Source organism: Pygoscelis adeliae, unplaced genomic scaffold, assembly GCF_000699105.1.
Source record: "Pygoscelis adeliae isolate BGI_AS28 unplaced genomic scaffold, ASM69910v1 Scaffold108, whole genome shotgun sequence".
In the NCBI taxonomy this organism is placed as follows: Eukaryota; Metazoa; Chordata; class Aves; order Sphenisciformes; family Spheniscidae; genus Pygoscelis; species Pygoscelis adeliae.
The window spans coordinates 3,499,645-3,517,385 of NW_008825498.1; the positions used below are offsets into that span (position 1 = coordinate 3,499,645).

The window sequence follows — 17,741 nt, forward strand, 5'->3', positions numbered from 1 at the left end:
ATTTTCCTTAATCGCCTATTTTGTCTTTTAAAAGTACTCTGTCAAGAGAAAAGGCTAAATTACAAAAACCCCTTATCTGTGTTTTTCAAAGATGCCAGATTACTTAGGGGACTGGTTAATTTAGCTTTTCACTCTGAATATGCAACCACGTCCGTTTCATCCCTAAGACCACTGAAGCACATATAAGGTTGTGCTAGAGCCCCAAACCCAAAGCTTGTGTACTAGCCTATAAAAATCCTTTTAAGTTGATGTTAAAAACGAACAAAAAAATTATTTTCATTTCCAACTAGTTAAGAATTAAAGCAAATATATTTGCTAGACCTTGATGCTAAGCATTACTGCCTAACAGTAACAACAACAGCAATAATAATAATAAAGAAAACAATAAACCTTTGGGCTTACTTGCCATAACTTGAAAGCTACTTGCAAATATTTGGAAACCTAAACTGTACCAAGAGTCAAAATCATGACAGGAGGTACAGAATATGCACCTCTCCTGTCTTCTCAGTAATTACTTACTTTGTAGCCAACCTTTGGCTTTTTTCTGGTGCATTAGAACAAACATGAATTTAATCACCTATAAAAGTAGTTTTCTACAAAATTTCCTCATTAATAACTTCGTTAAATGAAAATGATAGTTCTATTTAGTTATTGTGTACCAAATCTTTCCACTGAGAAATAGTGAAGAATGGGATCTGTGGATGAATAATTTTGATCGATTGCTTTGTTATCTTCCAAGATGTATAAGGGACCGTGTACTAAGGTATTAATAAATGAGGGTACCTAATAAATATCTTCTAATTCAAGGAATCTGAGGAGGAAACATGATGTTTAGGAAATGCTTTTGAACACTTCTTTACTAGGGAGAGTTAATTACCTGGACAGAGTAAAGCACATGGCTACATGTTTACAAGACCTTCGGTAAGAACAAGAGAAAAATGAAATACTAACCTACAACGCTATGGGTACCCCCGGTGTTACAGAAGAACTCAGTAATGGTTGGACAAAATTAAGAACTACATTGCCATTTTCAAGGACTACACACATAAACAAATTTTTTTTTTTTCACCCCCCCCCCCCCCCCCCCCCTTTTTTTTTTCCTGCTAGTTTTCTGGAGTGTATCACAGTCTTCACAGTAAACTAGGTCTCTCTCTAAAGTATTTACCTGCTAGTAATGTAGTATGTTCAGCGGTGTCCAGTCTGGGGCTAAAGGTACACCAGGAAAAGAATGAAATGATGAGAGAAGTAGTCTAAGATTAAGCTAGATCCATCTAGGTTCCATTAAGTTTCACAAAAATCCTAAATGCAGTGCATTCCCGCAAATCATATACTCTTCAAGGGTTAATTAACTACTTTCTTGAAGAAGAAGAAGATAAAGTTTCATATAAAATAATTACATTCCCACATCTCCAAAACAATTAACTTGGGGAATTCTGTTGGGGATAGCAGCAGAAATAACACATTTTCTATCTCAATCATAACAGTGTACACACATTTTTCCAGTCTGAGCTCTTAATCTCCGGGGGTTGTGTGGGTGGGTGTCCCCCCCTACATTTGGCCTTACTAGGCCAAATTAGGCAGGTTGGGCAATGACCCCAATGCTGTTACAAATGAAATGCTGAGGACACCAACAGGGCTTGGTGGTCAATAATTCCATGACGAGGGACAACAGCAGAAAGCAACTACAATGGTTAAACGCACGATTAACAGTGGTCAAAGATCACCCACATGAAATTATGGAAGAGTTTCTTACTGTCTGGGAAGGTCTGGCAATTCTCTGGAGATAACTCAGCCCTCCAGAAAAAAGCAGCTTGTGTAATTCTCCGGTGACTCTCAGGCAACTCCCTGGAGCAGAACAGGGGAGAGCTGGTGAGCTGGTTATTAGCTCCGGTCGTCAGAGAGAAAACTTACCAAGAGAACCCCCCCTATCGAAGGGCATCGGGTGAAATGGAGAAACCAGACTCTTCCCTCTAGACCTTCCATTTAAAACAAACAAACAAGGCCCAGAAATAACATTCCAGAGGGAATGCCTTTTTTTTTTTTTTCTTTCTGAACTATATTTTAATAGAAAGTAGAAAGCACTGCTTCATTTCCTAGGACCCACAGGACTTTTCCTACAGATAATATTACTTGTTAAAACCACTGAGGTGGGCTGTTGTGCAATGTCCAGATCTCCCGCTACCAGCTAACCCGTATGACCACGCACAGTGGTCAGAGAATGCAGATCTAAGGCTTCCTAAGGAGACAACGCCACCGTGCATGTCTGGAGTGGCACGAAAGGAAGATTTTGAATTTTAATCAACTTTCTTGGCAACTATAAACAATGGGAAAATGAAGTAGTTCGATTCTGGTGGTTAACGTCCGTGTTCAAGCGGCTGGTCTCACAGGAACAGGAGCAGCCTCACGGAGACAGCAACTGAACTGTGTCATAGACTCACAGAGTGGTTGGGGTTGGAAAGGACCTCTGGAGGTCATCTGCTCCAAGTCCCTGCTCAAGCAGGGCCACCCGGAACCGCTTGCCCAGGACTACGGATGTCCTACCCGGGAACTGCTCAGCTCTTTCTAGCATCATAGTACTACATTTACAAAATCATTCTCAGGGTAAACTTTAAAAGCAGGGAATTTGTAAATGCTAGGACAAATAGCAACATTAAAAAAGAGTTAAATTGATCTTCAAAGTTTAGTTTTTAAGTAAAACAGCTGTTTCACAGTGCCACAGTTCTGCTATATGGCTCTGCATGGACACAACAAAAAGCTGAAACGCTAATTCTCTGTTTTGAAAAAAATCTTGTTATTGAAGTTAAGTAACAGTTGAACCACAGAGAACCCAGGAAACGGGGCAGTCTATTTAGAGCATTTAACCACATTTTGTTTACTGCTTAGGATGAATTCATCATGCAAACGGTCCAAAGTGAGATCCTGGCAGGCTCCGAACGTGCTCGGAGGGGCTGAGGCCAGAGACATTCTACATCCATATTAGGCTGTGGATCAAGTCCTGAGCTGGATTCAACAGTTCTGCTTTGCCTGACACTTCAAAAACCCAATAATGGCAATTTACATGCAGAATGGCCACTATCAGAACATCTTAAAATGCATTTGATCACACTATGGGAGTACTAGCTATAGAAGCATGAAACTACAAACACTGAAATGGAAACCAAAGCTCCTGTATTAAAAGACTCAAGGAGGATGAGCAGAAGGACTCTTGTCCCTAAGGAAAATGAGAATATTTGCAAATTAACTTTAGCCCAAAGCATGAATCTAATATATATGTCAAATCAAAATTTTGATTTATACTAAGGAAACTACAGAACTAGCCTGCTTACTCAGCACAGAATTTATTTCTAAGAAAAGAAATAAATCTACCTCCCTAAAAATGTCACCATGTTTATTGTTCTTATTAAACTGCAGAGTGCTCAGCAGTTTCAGCTGGCCTACACAGAGGTGGTTTTTTTCCCTCATGCCTTTGGATATTGTGGATAACGTCAGGGAATCAGGTAGAAACAGAACAATGGGCAGTTCTATTACATTGAAGCTTTCCATGATGCCCATTATTATGGTATTTGAATACAGCTACTTTAACAAGTTGGGCAACCAGCAAACATCTTCACATAACAGTTAGAAATGGGTACAAACTTTATGCACTTAATTTTAAGAGTTTGTGTGGAATGAATTGTCTGCTTAGTATTGTGCACATGAACAAACGTTTCCTTTACAACCATGACTCTGGAAAACTTCCCTCTGAAAACGAATCAGAGCCGTGCAGTACCAGTCCTTTAGTGCACCTCCTGACTGTGATTCCTCTCGCACCTACGTACAAGCACATCCCGACACAATTTGGATCAATTTGGACTGATGCGGACAATCCCTGGAACCTCAGTATCATTCTGAAACCAAATTTGCCCATCCAGATTGTTTAGCTATTTGCACACATGCACCAGTAATATCTGGCATCTCCGGGACAGCAGCTACATGTTGCTACTTAAACCACAGTAACATCACCATGTTATGTGCACTGAGGTACCAGTAAAGGTACCAATACAAATACTTCTTTGTAAACAGAGAAAACAGAATGCCAAATATAAAGGAATTTGGAAAAAAATTAATGCCAGAAATTAGGGCATCAGCGATTTACTGCAGCACACTGACTATAGTGCTGGGCCCAGGAGACAAACTTTTTTGTATCCAATGGCAAGACTTCCCCACAAATATTTTCATTGCTTTTGAAAGCAAATGTGTAATGTCTCTTGAAAAACCCTGCTGATAGCAAGATCCTGCCCAGCAAAAGACAAGCAGTCAAGCTGGGCTCTGGCTTTTCCCAGGGCAGATTTGTTCCAACTTAACTCAGGAGCTCTTAGGGAGGCAGCTTGCCCAGAGCTACTGAATAATCTATTACAGCGTGCAATGGGGTTCATAACCAATGCCTTGCAACATGATGGCGAGTGACGGCAACCAAACCACTGCTTCTTCTTTGTTTGGTTCCATCTCCCTGATAAGACTATGTCTATATTAGTAAATGAAACCAGGCAAGGGAACGCTCCTGGGAGCTGGAGCTGTTGTCTACACCGCTACAGCATTACAGCGGTCCCTGGCACCGTTTTGGCCCTGAACAGCCCTCCTTCCTCCAAAGGGCTCCTGGACACAGTTTGGGAGTGTGCAGGGGCCAGAGGCATTTCCAGCAGGCTGTTTGCTTGTGGCCACCCGGCTCTGGAGACTGAGTTCAGTGGTATGGACGTGTGCTGTGCCGTGCTAGTTTGTCTCGCTGCCAGAGGCTTCTCTGTGGCGTGTTTACTAGAACAGATGTAGCCTCAGTGTCTCAGTCACTGAACTATTTAGTATGTTGAGGTCTCTACCTCTTCAGCTAGATATATGAATCTGGATGCCAGAGCTCTTTCCAAAATGATGCAAAACTGAAACGTTGGTTAGAAAAGCTCATGTTTCAAAATCAGCCTTTTCCCTCTAAAATAATAATAATAATGGTAATCAGACCAGCTGACTTATCTGAAAGAATTGCAACTTTCCTTGCAGTCTTAAGTACATGCCCTCCATAGCCATAAGCGAGAATCCTGACAGAGGTTGCTCAGACCTAAAGCTACTTTGATAAAGATCGTATCCTTTATACTCACTGTTCCTGTGCCAATTTTTTAAAAAATGAGACGCACACTAAGGTGCTCTCAGCAGCCAGAATCTGACCCGATTAGGGCAGACTCTGGCCTTCTTGTCTAGCAACAACTATATGCTCAGAGCAAGAAATAAAGACAGAAACCGTCCCTGCCCAAGAAATTGCCGTGCTCTGGGATATGTACAAACAAAACTCTTTGGCAAGCTTAGACAATGCATAAACAGAACTCATAAAAAGCTGTTGTGCCTCATAAAAGGTACTTCAGTTTTAATAGTTTCTCTAAGAATCAATATTTTACATTCAAGTATCCTTAATTCAAAATAGAGGTTATTAAATGAACAGAGGTGGTACTAAGGTAGGAAAAATCCTAGGAGAGTATGAAAACAAAGATGCTCTCAAAAATGTTAGCTTCTGTTCCTCAGTGTAGAAGGACTGACAGTACCACATCCTTCTAGCTAGAAAGAAAAACCTCAAACAACACAGTATTTTTCAAAGTAGTAGTTTTGGTATATGTTGTGCTGCCTATTAACCGATGACATTAGCAATGGCGCTTTTTGTGAATGAGCCGTATCCATTTCTTCGTGCAGTGCCTACAATGTTTTTCTCTGTTCTGCTGCATAAGGTGCGAATTCCTGGGACAAGCAGTACATCTCATGGTATCACGTATCCTGTGAACTACATATTTTATCTGAGAGCGGGAGTTTTACTTCATTTAGCATGCAGCCAGAGGCAAAGTTTCATCTCCAAAGATATGTTTAATGTCAGTGAGCCCACTTGAGCTGACATCCTAAATACACTTCCCAGCTGATCAACCAGTTTTGTTGTTTAAAGGCCACTTGATTCATATGAATGGAGAGTAACTGTCACAGATTTTCACTTGCAATTACGCAGCCAAGATTTTTAATCTTTTTGGAATCTAGGACTTCTTTTTTCTTTCTTTTAAGCCTTTGTTTCTAACCCTATTTGTACACAGAAACCCAAATTTTGTTTGCAAACAAAATGCTGTGGTAGGGCTCTGGTCAGAGGACCTGGTACGTGGCAGGACAGCAAAGGCAAAATCGCGCTTGTGCTCTGCCCTCCCATTCCCCTCTCCGGCCTCCAGCAAACACAGCGCCTTCCTCGCCCATCTGTTACTTCTCATCACGGACACAGAGGGATTCGTACCTCTGCTGCTCTTTTTGTAAAGAAGTCGCCTATATGCTGTATTATATTTCAGACATCAAAGTGATCACTGCTAGTCTAGGCTTATGCCAACAGCTACATCAGTTTTGGGGTAAGTGCTGGCAACCTCAGCACCATACAAGCAGAGAAGATGACTTTGGCACCCAGCCTGGCCTGCACAGCAGTTATTTCTGTACACACGAAACCACTTGCAACAGCAATATAAGCTCACAGTTGCTTGTATCTGCACATCAGCTCGTTCAGTTCAGCATCTTTCCTTTTTGTAACAGGAAGTTCACAATTTTCCTGCATTATCTAAAACCTGGGAAATATCTTCGTCCGTGGCACTTACCTGTCTTAATTAAAGTATTTTTGTCTGAGCAGCTGGCAATCCATTTATTCAGGTAGGAAAGCCCAGAGCGTATTTAAATAATGACTGAGTTCAGTATAGCTTTCTGAACCTCTTAATACGCTGCTACACCAAGGCCTGTGGTTTAACACACAACTTACAGTACATGAAATGGACTATTTCCCTGAAGAAGTCAGGAAGGCAACCTTTGTCTAGAGTAAATTGCTGGGATGTGGGATTTCTTCTTTCTATTTGTTTCCAAACATGTATTTCCCCACAGTGGGAAAATCTGCCTTGCATTAATAAAAGGCCATGCCTTTAATAAACTTTTTAACTATGGATTTTATTTTTTTTTTAAGTTGTCCAGCTGATGAATTATTTTATAATTTTGGAAGCTGTTCATAGAGGTGGAGTCACTGAGGTGTATTCATACCCTCTCCATGGTCTTTATGCCTTGGCCAGAATATTTGTCATCCAACAGTCAAGAAACATGAGGTCCAGTGAGGTGAAAGGCAGGAGAAGCAAGCACAGAAAATCTCGTGAAAGAGATCAGAAAAAATCCCAAAGCCTTTTATTACAGATAACTGGGGGCAGGACTTGTTGATTTGTGTATCTCTTTAAGATGCCACCACTCCCATTTGCCAGAATTTTGTTTGTGTTTTCAACAGGTACAAGTTGGCTTTACAAAAAACATTTTTTCTTGCAAACTTTGTCTATTATTTATCCTTAAACCATTACTACCAGAGAGGAAACTGGAGCAGGAGCAGTGAGTCTGAAAGCAAGAAAGGACTATATATAAATAAGATCTTTTGAGGGGGAAGTGATCTCACAGCATTATAAATTGCAAAGTTATTTTCCATTATAAAGAATTTATTTAGGCGATGTAAGAGGATTGGGGGATCAATAGAGAAATGTATCCAAAAGTATTACGTAGCTCAGTAAAAAATATTAACTCTTTGCTCCCCCCATCATGCAACTTTCACATTGTCCTCAAGCAAACCTATTCATGTGGATAAAATACAGTAAGCATGGGGCATTTAATAAGCGGGAAATAACATTCAGCTGACCACAATGAACAAAACAGATATTGAATCAAAAGGCTCTTCCTAAAGAAAAGGGAGATAGCTAAAAGAGAACAGTAACGACAAAAAAATGGAGAGCTGAAGAAAGGTGTAATCCTAACATCAGACACACTGATGACAGCAGGATTATTTTCTACTCAATACTGGCCAATGCTCCATAACAAAGGTTTCAAACTGTTCATGTATTTCTTTTCATAGAATCATAGAATCATTAAGGTTGGAAGAGACCTCCAAGATCATCGAGTCCAACCGTCAACCCAACACCACCATGCCCACTAAACCATGTCCCTAAGCGCCTCATCTACACGTCTTTTAAATACCTCCAGGGATGGTGACTCAACCACTTCCCTGGGCAGCCTGTGCCAATGTTTAACCACTCTTTCAGTAAAGAAATTTCCTTCTGTTTGTTTTTTTCCCTCTGGGATCTGTTAAGCTAAGGGTTGGACGTATGGTAGAAACGTAGGAGTTTTGAAAAGCTTTTCTTCATAAACCAAAATGGAAGTGAACTTTGAATGTAAGCCACTCTTTCTCCTGAGACGGTGCTGCCCGAGAACAAGAAGGGTCCCTCTCCCCCTCCGCGCCTGTCCTACCGGAGAGCTGACAGAAGTGTATGTGCTACGTGGAAGCCCGAAGTATTTTGGGATCCTCGATCAAGGTTCTTTTCACTGCTAAGTGGTACAACTAGTTCAAAGCACTGGAGGTTCTGTAACCTTTATTCAACAAAATGAGGAGCAATGCCACATTATATGCAGAATGATTCCAGAGGAATTAGGTAACAAGAATGTTACATTGTTTGTTTGCTTTAGCAGCCTTAGCATTTAAAAGACAGGAGATGCCAAAGTTCAGACTGCCCATGAAACTGCAGCATTGCCCTCGTTGTGTCTAAGAGGTGTCTGATTCCTAGGTACACATTTCTTTTCACAACCACTTCCTCACTCAGCGCACCGCTCTGTTGTAAACCAGACACGGGAGCTCTGTGTCTCCCGAAGCTGTGTGAAGACAAGTACAGCAGAAAGCTTGCCAGGTGCTCCAGGACTAAGGAACGACTTGGGTGCCAGGAGCAGGCACAGAGGCTCTCCAGCACCTGCAGAGGGGCTGGATCCATCAAAAATCTTCACCCGCAGCCGGTTCTCAACATGGGTATGCTGCTCTGGATTTATTTCCTTCCGAGGGCTAATGTATAGGCCAAATGTGGGCAGATTTGCATAGGCCAAATGTGGGCAGATTTGCACAGGGACAAATAACAGAAGCGCTCCTCACGCAAAGGTCATGTGCTCTACTGAAGTTTACATCCTTGCTCCAAAGTACAAGAATACTAAAGCACACCGAAGAAAATACCTGAGGTTTTCTTTCAAGGTGCAAAAACCAACTTATTTTTATGCTAGCCTTGTTCTCAGTCTTGCTGAATCACTTGAGCTGAAATATTCCAAAAATACTCAGGCTGAGGAAAACAACTGGCCTGAAAAATTTCAGTTCAAATGTTAAAAGTTTCACAAATACCCTGAAAACCAGGGTACTATGATGGGAACCACTGGGCAACTTTCCTAATTGGCGGTGCTATCAACCTATTACATAGTCAGGACTTTATGTGTTTTGTTTATCACAGACTACATTATCAACTACCCTCCCGTGAGTTGATAATAAGCAGAAAAATAAAGAGAGGAGGGAAGTAGAAAGGAGGCAGAGCTGCCGGCTGAACTCGGACAAGCCCAGAAAAACTGTTCCGTGGCCAGTCTGGCAGTGAGAGACACCGAAGGACAGTTTCTTGTGTCTGCCATGGCCTTACAAAGCTCTGTCAGACACATGCATACGCACATCACTCCAATACAGAAGGCTTTCACAACATGAATAGTCTGTACCTCTCCCAAGGTCATGTGCCTGAAGCCCCCAGCCAGTCAGACTGCCGCTTAAATGCAAGTTGGAGCCATTCAGGCTGCCGAGATAAAATTATCACAGTCATATTTCAGCAGATGAAAAAGAAACCCAAGATGCGTGCTTGGATTAGATGCAAGAAAGAAGATACCTGGACAAGCAACAGGCCATTCTATTTGTGTGCCAAAAGGAAAACTGGAGCAGGTTTCACACAAACCGACCTTCAGAGAAAGAGGAGCAAAACAATTCCTTCTTCCGAGGCAGTAAACGAGCATTTGCAGAGCCACGCGACGATGGCGTGGTCAGTACTGTACCTCAGATCTATCTGTGGGACTCTCGGCTCTGAAGTCTCCTTTCGTAATTCAACGGATGAATTTAACATGTTTCTGCAACGACACACGTAGGGCACAAAAGATCACGCCTAGAAGCCAATCTCTGAACGTACGGTTTGCAGTTCTCAGCACAACTCCAATGAAGTGAAAACTGGTGGAGGTTTAACAACTTGACTTTTTTATTTTCTGCTAAGTCCAAAATTAAAAATGACAAACGAGTAGCTTGCAACATGTTCTTAGCTGCTTTAATGCAGTTGTGTGTGTGTGAGCTACAAAGAAAAGGCAAAGTTTTAGAATTTTTAAGTGTCCATTGTGTAATAAATAGTGGATATTACAGAAATTTTAGTATCTTCAGGCAGGGAAAGACTAAATTTAGAATTGCAATAATGTATTTAATTTCCTGCGGTCATAAAGTTAAGCTATAGAGTTTTTGCGTCAGGCCAAGAGAACTCCTGGCACACCAGAAACGCTTTACTTCACAACGAATTACAGTCAGATAGAGCTGTCATTTGGAAGATTATAATACCTATGTCCTACTCAATAATCACACTTGTATAGGATGTTGCTTTTCAATTTGTAAGTGGGTTCTTGCACCTCTTACCTTCAGTAATGTGTGATACTATCTTTGGACTGCCTGTTACACTAATATGAAGCGACACTTCTTTACCAAGGGTTCAAATTTTAGTTGACCTTCCATTCTGCCCTGGACAGGTGAATGAATCGGACTGTCGATTTTGTAATAACAAGTTGAATTTTACTTTTAATAAGATTTCCAGGGAAGATTATCTTCCAAGCAGTTCTACCCATCAATTTTCTATAGGGTCAAAAGAATCGTTGTTCTGGTTCATGAATTGCATATGACAGCATAAAACAAGGATAAATTACAAGTACAACATTTGATAAATAGGAGACAAACGATAAGGAGTTCACTTTTAATAAACAGTTGAATTGCAAGTACTAAGGTCTGGCGTTGAAAGCAAAACAGGAGAAACTTGGTAAAGAGAGCTACACTTTAATAGTGTGATTCCCATGTACGCTTTCCATGGACTTCATTCAGAGCTACAGCTGCTCAGCATCTCTCAAAATCAGACGCAAATGGTAATACTGCATTTAAACCTATGGAAAGTGTATGTGTGCAATGCACTGTCCACAGGATTACTTTATGAATGAAAAATTAATGAATTTATGAATGAATGGATGCCTTTTCCCAAAAAGCCATTAGGGCAGAGGGCAGTAGGGTGTCAGAAAGGTGGGGGTTTCTTTTCCTAACCCGTAGACAGTCTGATCTTCTTTGGGGTTTGACCCCATGAGGAATGCTAAAGCACAAAGCGGTCTTGGGATACCTTCACTTTGGTCTCTGTCAAAGACCACCTCCCCCTCCCTGCCCCACAACCACACGCATCCAATTTATTCAAGATTGCTGCTGGCCAGGCAAAAAGAGAGGGAATGCTGTTCCTCTCATCACTCCTCGATCAGAGAGGCTGTGAAGGGCACATATGTGCAGCACCTTGATCTACAGAGGGGTCATGGAAAAGGGAGCAACAGAAGAATCACTACAGATCGACCTAGAAGCACAGATCATGAACCACCTGGGTTTTCACCACAACGGGGCTCAGGATGGCATCAAAACCAAAAAAGATTTGGTTTAAATTGTAAAGCTCTCATGGTATCATCATGCTAGTGTGGTAGTTTTAGCAAAGCTTCACTAGACAAACTTAGATTTAAATATGCCTGTCATTTTAAATACTGCTACAGGAATCACAGCTGCTGTATTTTCCAGTATGAAGAGTGGAAGAGATTCAGGTGGGAACCAACTATTCATTACACAGACTTTTCTTCCTAGGAGAACTGCAATCTCTTTCTCCCAAACTTTAGCGCTTAAAAAAAGACAATTTACAAGCGTTAAATCTGTTCTCTCCTGCTGTTTTTGCCACTTCTGCAATATTTGGAAAATCCTGCTCTTTATTTAAAAGTTATCAGGCGTGGCTGTTAATTCCCCAAACCACCTCGCCTTTCTGACTTGTTGCCTACATCAACAAGGGAATTTAAAGTGATCCAGACTGTACCTCCGTTCTACTGATGCGGTGCAAAGTTGCTTCAAAACAACTGCAGTTCTGCAGCAGGTCCGTTCCCTCGCCCAGTTATTACCCTAAAGCAAGGGAGCTGAGGGAGAGATGCCCAGGAAAGCAGACCTGTGCTCCGCATCACTGCCCAGTAGCGAGAGGCCTCTTAATAATAATAATAATCCTGCTCCAAAAGCAGGAATCAGACCAGACCCTGCTAGCCTCAAATTCCAAGAAGCTCTTCAAAGGTCTCCTGCCCTGCCACCTCCACCACAAACGAGCACCACCCAGGGAACGTCTCCACGGGCCACCATGGACAGACCCCAACTTCTCCGCTTCCTCCCTGAGCTGCCCAGGTACAAGGCAGCTCTAAGCTGGCTCCGGCTTCAGCAGTTGCTAATATGCTGTGCATCATCACTGGGCACAGTGTGGTGCTAAGTGAGCTCTGCAGCTCATGACTGGCATCGGAGCACATTCCACCAGCCTGGGGAAGGGACGGAGGGGAGCTCGTATTGCCGTCTGCAGACATGTCCTACGTTCGAATGGGGAGTGGGGACACTACACCTTCACGCAGGCAATTCAAAACAAGATTGCTTGAAGCTTTCTTCATTCCTTTCTTTCCTTTCCTTTCTTTTTCTGTTATTGGTGACATTTAGAAATAATGTAAGTCTGAAGCCAACCCAGGGATAAAGCCTTGTGAAGAAATGATAGCTCAGCTAGATTTGTCAGAGTTACATTCATTTGAGAAATCTGCATACAATGACCACAGATCCTGACTGTGAAAGTGTCTAAGCAGGCAAACCCCTTGCCCATGAGGAGTTCTGCTGAAATGAAGAAGCACCAAGCGCACCGTGGACTTCCCTTAAAGACAAAAGCTTGTAGAAATTGCACCAAAATATACACTCCCATATGTGTACAGATATGTATACATATATGTACATATGTGTATATACACATGCATATATACATACTCACACTCTAGAGATACCTTAACCAGGAGTCATCCAAACTAGTATATTTGAGCTTTTCCATTTCAAATCTGTGACAAGAGTGTGACGATGGAAACGTAAGAAAGTTTCAAAAGCCCACAGACATCTTCAGTGAAAAGGCTTTTCACATCACCTTTGTACTCAATGTACAGTATTAAAAAAAATCATTTTAATAGCTGACTCCTTATAAATGATTAATGTATTGTGTTGCACATAAGTGCTCTCCTGTTTCTACGAACATCTAGTTGGGCAATATTCTCATTTGTGATTCATATGCGTGTTCTTTTATAATTACAGTGAAATAACAGTTTCTGGGGAAGTGGTTTTTAAAAGTATGTTGGTGCTACAGAAGATCAAAGTATAATAAAACTTACACAGAAGCAAAAATCGTGCATGAATAACAGCACCAGCTTTAACAATGGACTGAATAAACACGTGTAATTCTAAACAGGATGGACTGAATTTTTCATCCTAGCAATTAATCGCGGAAGGCTACATTCAAATGAACAGGCTGAGCAGATAAGCTCGCACTTATCACCACAACCATTTGCTTCAAAAATATATACGTATACGTGCCTGGGTTCCCATCAGCAGAGAGACTCTCACTACAAGATGTCAACACAGATCTTTACACATAGTGTTTGGGATTCTATAAACAGAGTAAATGCACACGTAAAAGCAGCCTCAGCAAATAGTAATGACTAAAGCAGCCAGTCTTTATTTCAGTGAGCAGAGAGGTGGCCAGAGCAGCTGTAATGACCTCAAGTTCACAATCCGGCATTATCAAGAAGCAGAAAACAACTGCAAAATGTGCCAGATACGGCACATCAGCATCTAGTCACCTGTTGTTTCGCTTTAGTGAGGGAAGACATTGAGGCAGTGGCTGGGAATGACATTTTGCTTGGCTGTTTGAAATAAAAGGAAACACTTTCTGTAAGCATGCGGTAAGCAGAGTGCTGAACAACTCTAACAGCAGCTCACCCGCAAGTTCAAGCAAAATCCCTTGTAGCGACTGCAGCACTACTTCCTGTGCAAGCCTGGTTGAATCTCACCTGACAGTGCTAAAAACCACAAAATAAATGTGTTTCCAGCTTAGCCACCTGCATTTGGAACCAAATTGTTCAGCTGCAGGGCTGTGGCATTTATCTTGGTAAAAGTAAATTGCAAGTGCAGTGATGAGCAGGTGAGCAGTAGTCTTTGTGGAATTGGTCATCCAGACTGATCACAGAACACACAGGTTAGCTTATTGCTTCCCAAATATCAAATAAAAATAAAAACTGAAGAGGACAGCCTAAGTCTGACTTAAACAATTGAGGCAATGAGCACAGAACGAAACATGTCAGAAGTAAAGGGTTTTTTTCCAGAAAATTATACAGCTAGAATAAAAACTATAGATTTGTTCAGAATAAAAGAAATGCAGCAAATAACATATTTTACCTATACAAAGTTTATTTTTGAGTAATTGTATCAAAATGCAATGCTTGGAAGGCAATATTCAAATATCACAATGCTCCTTTAATTCAGAGCTATATGGATCTTATTTTGCCAAAATAAACTAGAGAACAGAGAAATCTTTGCAGCTTAAATTGCTCTGAGATTTCCGTACAGCCTCTTTGCAGAAATACTAACCTGCAATGTAATGTGAGAAAAGAAAAATAGCAACTGAGGAGATTCAGACTGAATGTCTGTCTTCATTCCCAGGTGAACAGAAAGCTCCATGACTTGTGTCCAAATACTTCAAAAGCGTCAGTGCAAGGGAGTGACAGGTATTAAGGACACCCCCTACCTTCCCCAATTACATGAACTATCAGATTGAAGAAAGAAAACATTTTTTCCCCCCTGCTATGATATTTATTTTTGTTCCCCTCGACAGCAATCTAGTCTCCTATGGGATGTAACGGCACTTTAAAATCTGAAGTGTGAAGGTCATGAACTGAATTAACTCAAAGGCTAAAAGATAATTTAAAAAATCTAGTACTAATATTAATACAGCAGTTTAAAAGGACATAATCATTATGAAGTCTGTGTAATTGTTTATGTATATGAAGGGCTTCAGGCGGATGGAAAATGTGAAAGATTTTCTCTGATGCTGATTGTAGTAAAATTTGAAGTGCCTTGTAATCCTTGGTTGTCCTGCAAAGCCCTGCCTGCAGAACCAGCACCCACGCTAGGAAATGCTATTCTGTCACTGGGAGAGATATGCAGGCGAGACTCTCCAGCTATGTCTCAGCTGTGGATGCCAGGAGGCCTGCCAGGTCCCTATGTGTGTGCTGAGCTGCCACCCGATGGCGTGCCAGCGGCAGAACCAGGTGGGGCCATCCCCACACCCTGCCCGTGGGCTCCACTGGGGGAAAATCCAGAAACACCAGCAAAAGGAGAAGCACGGTACATTCAACAGGCTCCCCGGTCTGGACAGTGGAGGGACCAGAATTGTTAGCAGCCCTGCAAAAAGTACCTGCCGTGCTGCTTGCACCCAGGCTGGGAGGTGGGGGGCCTGTTCTCACCACTGCTGTGGGATTGCAGGTAAAGGGCGGCATGTTCCTATATTTCTGCCTGCCCTCTCAGATGTCTGCTCTCACCCATCCCGAGTGCAGTCAGCAGGATCACCTCTCACCATGTCTGCACACTATGTGACTCCAGTGTTGCCCGGGCTTTCATGCTCTACTGTTATACAGTAAAAACAGTGAAGGTTTTCTGCTGAGACAACAGTCAGTACAAAGCACTACTAGAAAACCCCCAAGCAAAAGCCACCCCCAACAACAAAAGAGAATTCAGGACGCACAAAACAAGTCTACACTGTTAACAGCATTGTGTGAATAACTTAATAGCCCTTTTCTACCTTTAGCCTCTGTGCGGTAGCACCAAAACATTTTAAGAAGCACTCCAAATGCCTAAGACTGACCCTATGAGGCTAAAAATCTTAACAGAAATTGCACATGGAATTCCTTTTCTTTCATAAGCTTCAGAAACACATTCTTTGAAATCCCCAGTGCTCTTCCGTCAAACAATGTGGAGGTGAATAAATGTAGCAAAGAGCAAAGGTATTATGGGACAGATTCTTCTCTGCCTTTCACTGCATTGTACAGCCGCTCACATCTGTACCACAAGTTCGAAGTTTGAACAGAAACTCTGTCACTGTCTGACAAAGACTTTGCACTCTGTATCAAAAAGCACCCATTCACATCTTCAACAGTATTTTTTTCTCTCCGAGAAAGTTTTCAAACATAAATCATATTTCTCAAAGCCACTGCCAGTACCCAAGTGCTCCCCACGAAGACAGTTAATCACACCCTACCCGTAGAAATGATGCTCCTTCGATCGCTTGCTCTGTTCCCTGCTTCTTCTGCCTCAGAGTGCTCAGATCAGATCCTGCCCCAGAAAAAAAGCAGAGTCAAAGGCTTGGGATACTCAGAGCCGAGTCCTGGAGTCAGGCTGCAGGAGGATCAAGGAGTACTGGGCTGAAGCAGCATGGAAAGGAGACATATCAAAGTGCGCTATCGCTCAACCATCACGCACAGATAATCGAGAGCATCTTAATTTGAAACCACTGGTCACCATCTGGTGATAAAATAAGGAGACACCAAGTGAGTTAAAGCAAGCTTGCGCATACTGGGATATTTTACTTACACTACATAATGAAACCCACTGTCACCTCCATTCATATTGTCGTGTCTTTCCCAGTTTAGCAGTTTAATACAATTTGTGTTAGCTTTGTCTTTCCTTCGCTTTAATTAAAAGCTGATTTCATCTTTTCAACAGGCTGCATCACACACACATGTGTACATAACCTTCCAATTCAAGACACTTCTAACACGAAAGGAAGTGAAGTGCAAGAGAGCAGCTGAGACCTACAAAGTTGTGCCACTCCTAAAAACAGGCACAGAAGACAGCCATTGGGATGAATATGTTAAACAAGGCAGAATTAAAGGGTTAAAAAAAGACAGGACTCTGGCTCTCTCCCTACTTCACAACTCTTACGTGCGTACTTATGAATCCTGGGACAGCGGCAAAATTAGGCCTAGCTGACCTTTAAAAGAATGAATAATTTCCTAACACAGCGAGATGTTTTAAATATATGTAACAGCTTTAAACACCCGAAGTGCTCCTAATTATTTTTGCTACATACAAAATATTTGAGGAAAATGTATACGATATCTTTAATTTGTTAATTACCAGCTGGATCCTACCGCATATTATTAAGCTCCTATGGCAGTGACTAATGCCTCTGACAATACTAAATTACCAACAATACCTTGTGGATGAATGTGACCTGAGCAGCCTAGAAAGGACTAGCTGCAGGTGTTTATTTTCAGATGAAGATGGTTTATTAACCCAGGCATAAGACAACAGACTTTAAATACCACATGCACAAGTCCTGAGGAGGAAGGCTGCACCCCAAGACCCGTGTGCTGCCTACCCCATGGGCACCGCCATGCCCCGTGGCCACCTGCGTCCCGTGCTGTTTGCTTGCAGGACAGATGTGGAGAAGCAAAAGCACCCGGGATTTCTCTCCGGCGGTATTTTAGGCGCTGTGGGCTCTGCAGCTGTGGCCCCCTGCCCGGTGACTTCAGCAGGGGTGCTGGGTGTGCAGAGGCGGTGCCATACCATGCACCCATGTTCAGAACTCCTCCACTTTCAGCCTGGCGGTCCCGAAGGCTGCGCACCCACACTCGCGCGGTTTGAGAGGCTTGGTGTCAGTGCGAGTTTGCGCACTCCAGCAGGACCAGGCCCTACGTCATCCCTTCATGCATTTCAGTAATTCTCTGACGTG

At 42.2% G+C, this 17,741-nt stretch overlaps 1 protein-coding gene across 16 annotated transcripts in view; it reads right to left on the bottom strand.

Moving 5' to 3' along the window:
* Positions 1 to 17,741, bottom strand: part of DTNA (dystrobrevin, alpha) — a 223,721-nt gene that overhangs the window by 159,776 nt on the left and 46,204 nt on the right. Inside the window, exon 2 of one of the 16 annotated variants that reach the window (XM_009331408.1) lies at positions 16,266 to 16,339. The exons of the other annotated variants lie outside the window; for them this stretch is intronic. The gene's annotated coding sequence lies outside the window, so the exon portion shown is untranslated. The remainder of the gene's footprint in view (positions 1 to 16,265; positions 16,340 to 17,741) is intronic. 16 annotated transcript variants of the gene reach the window in all.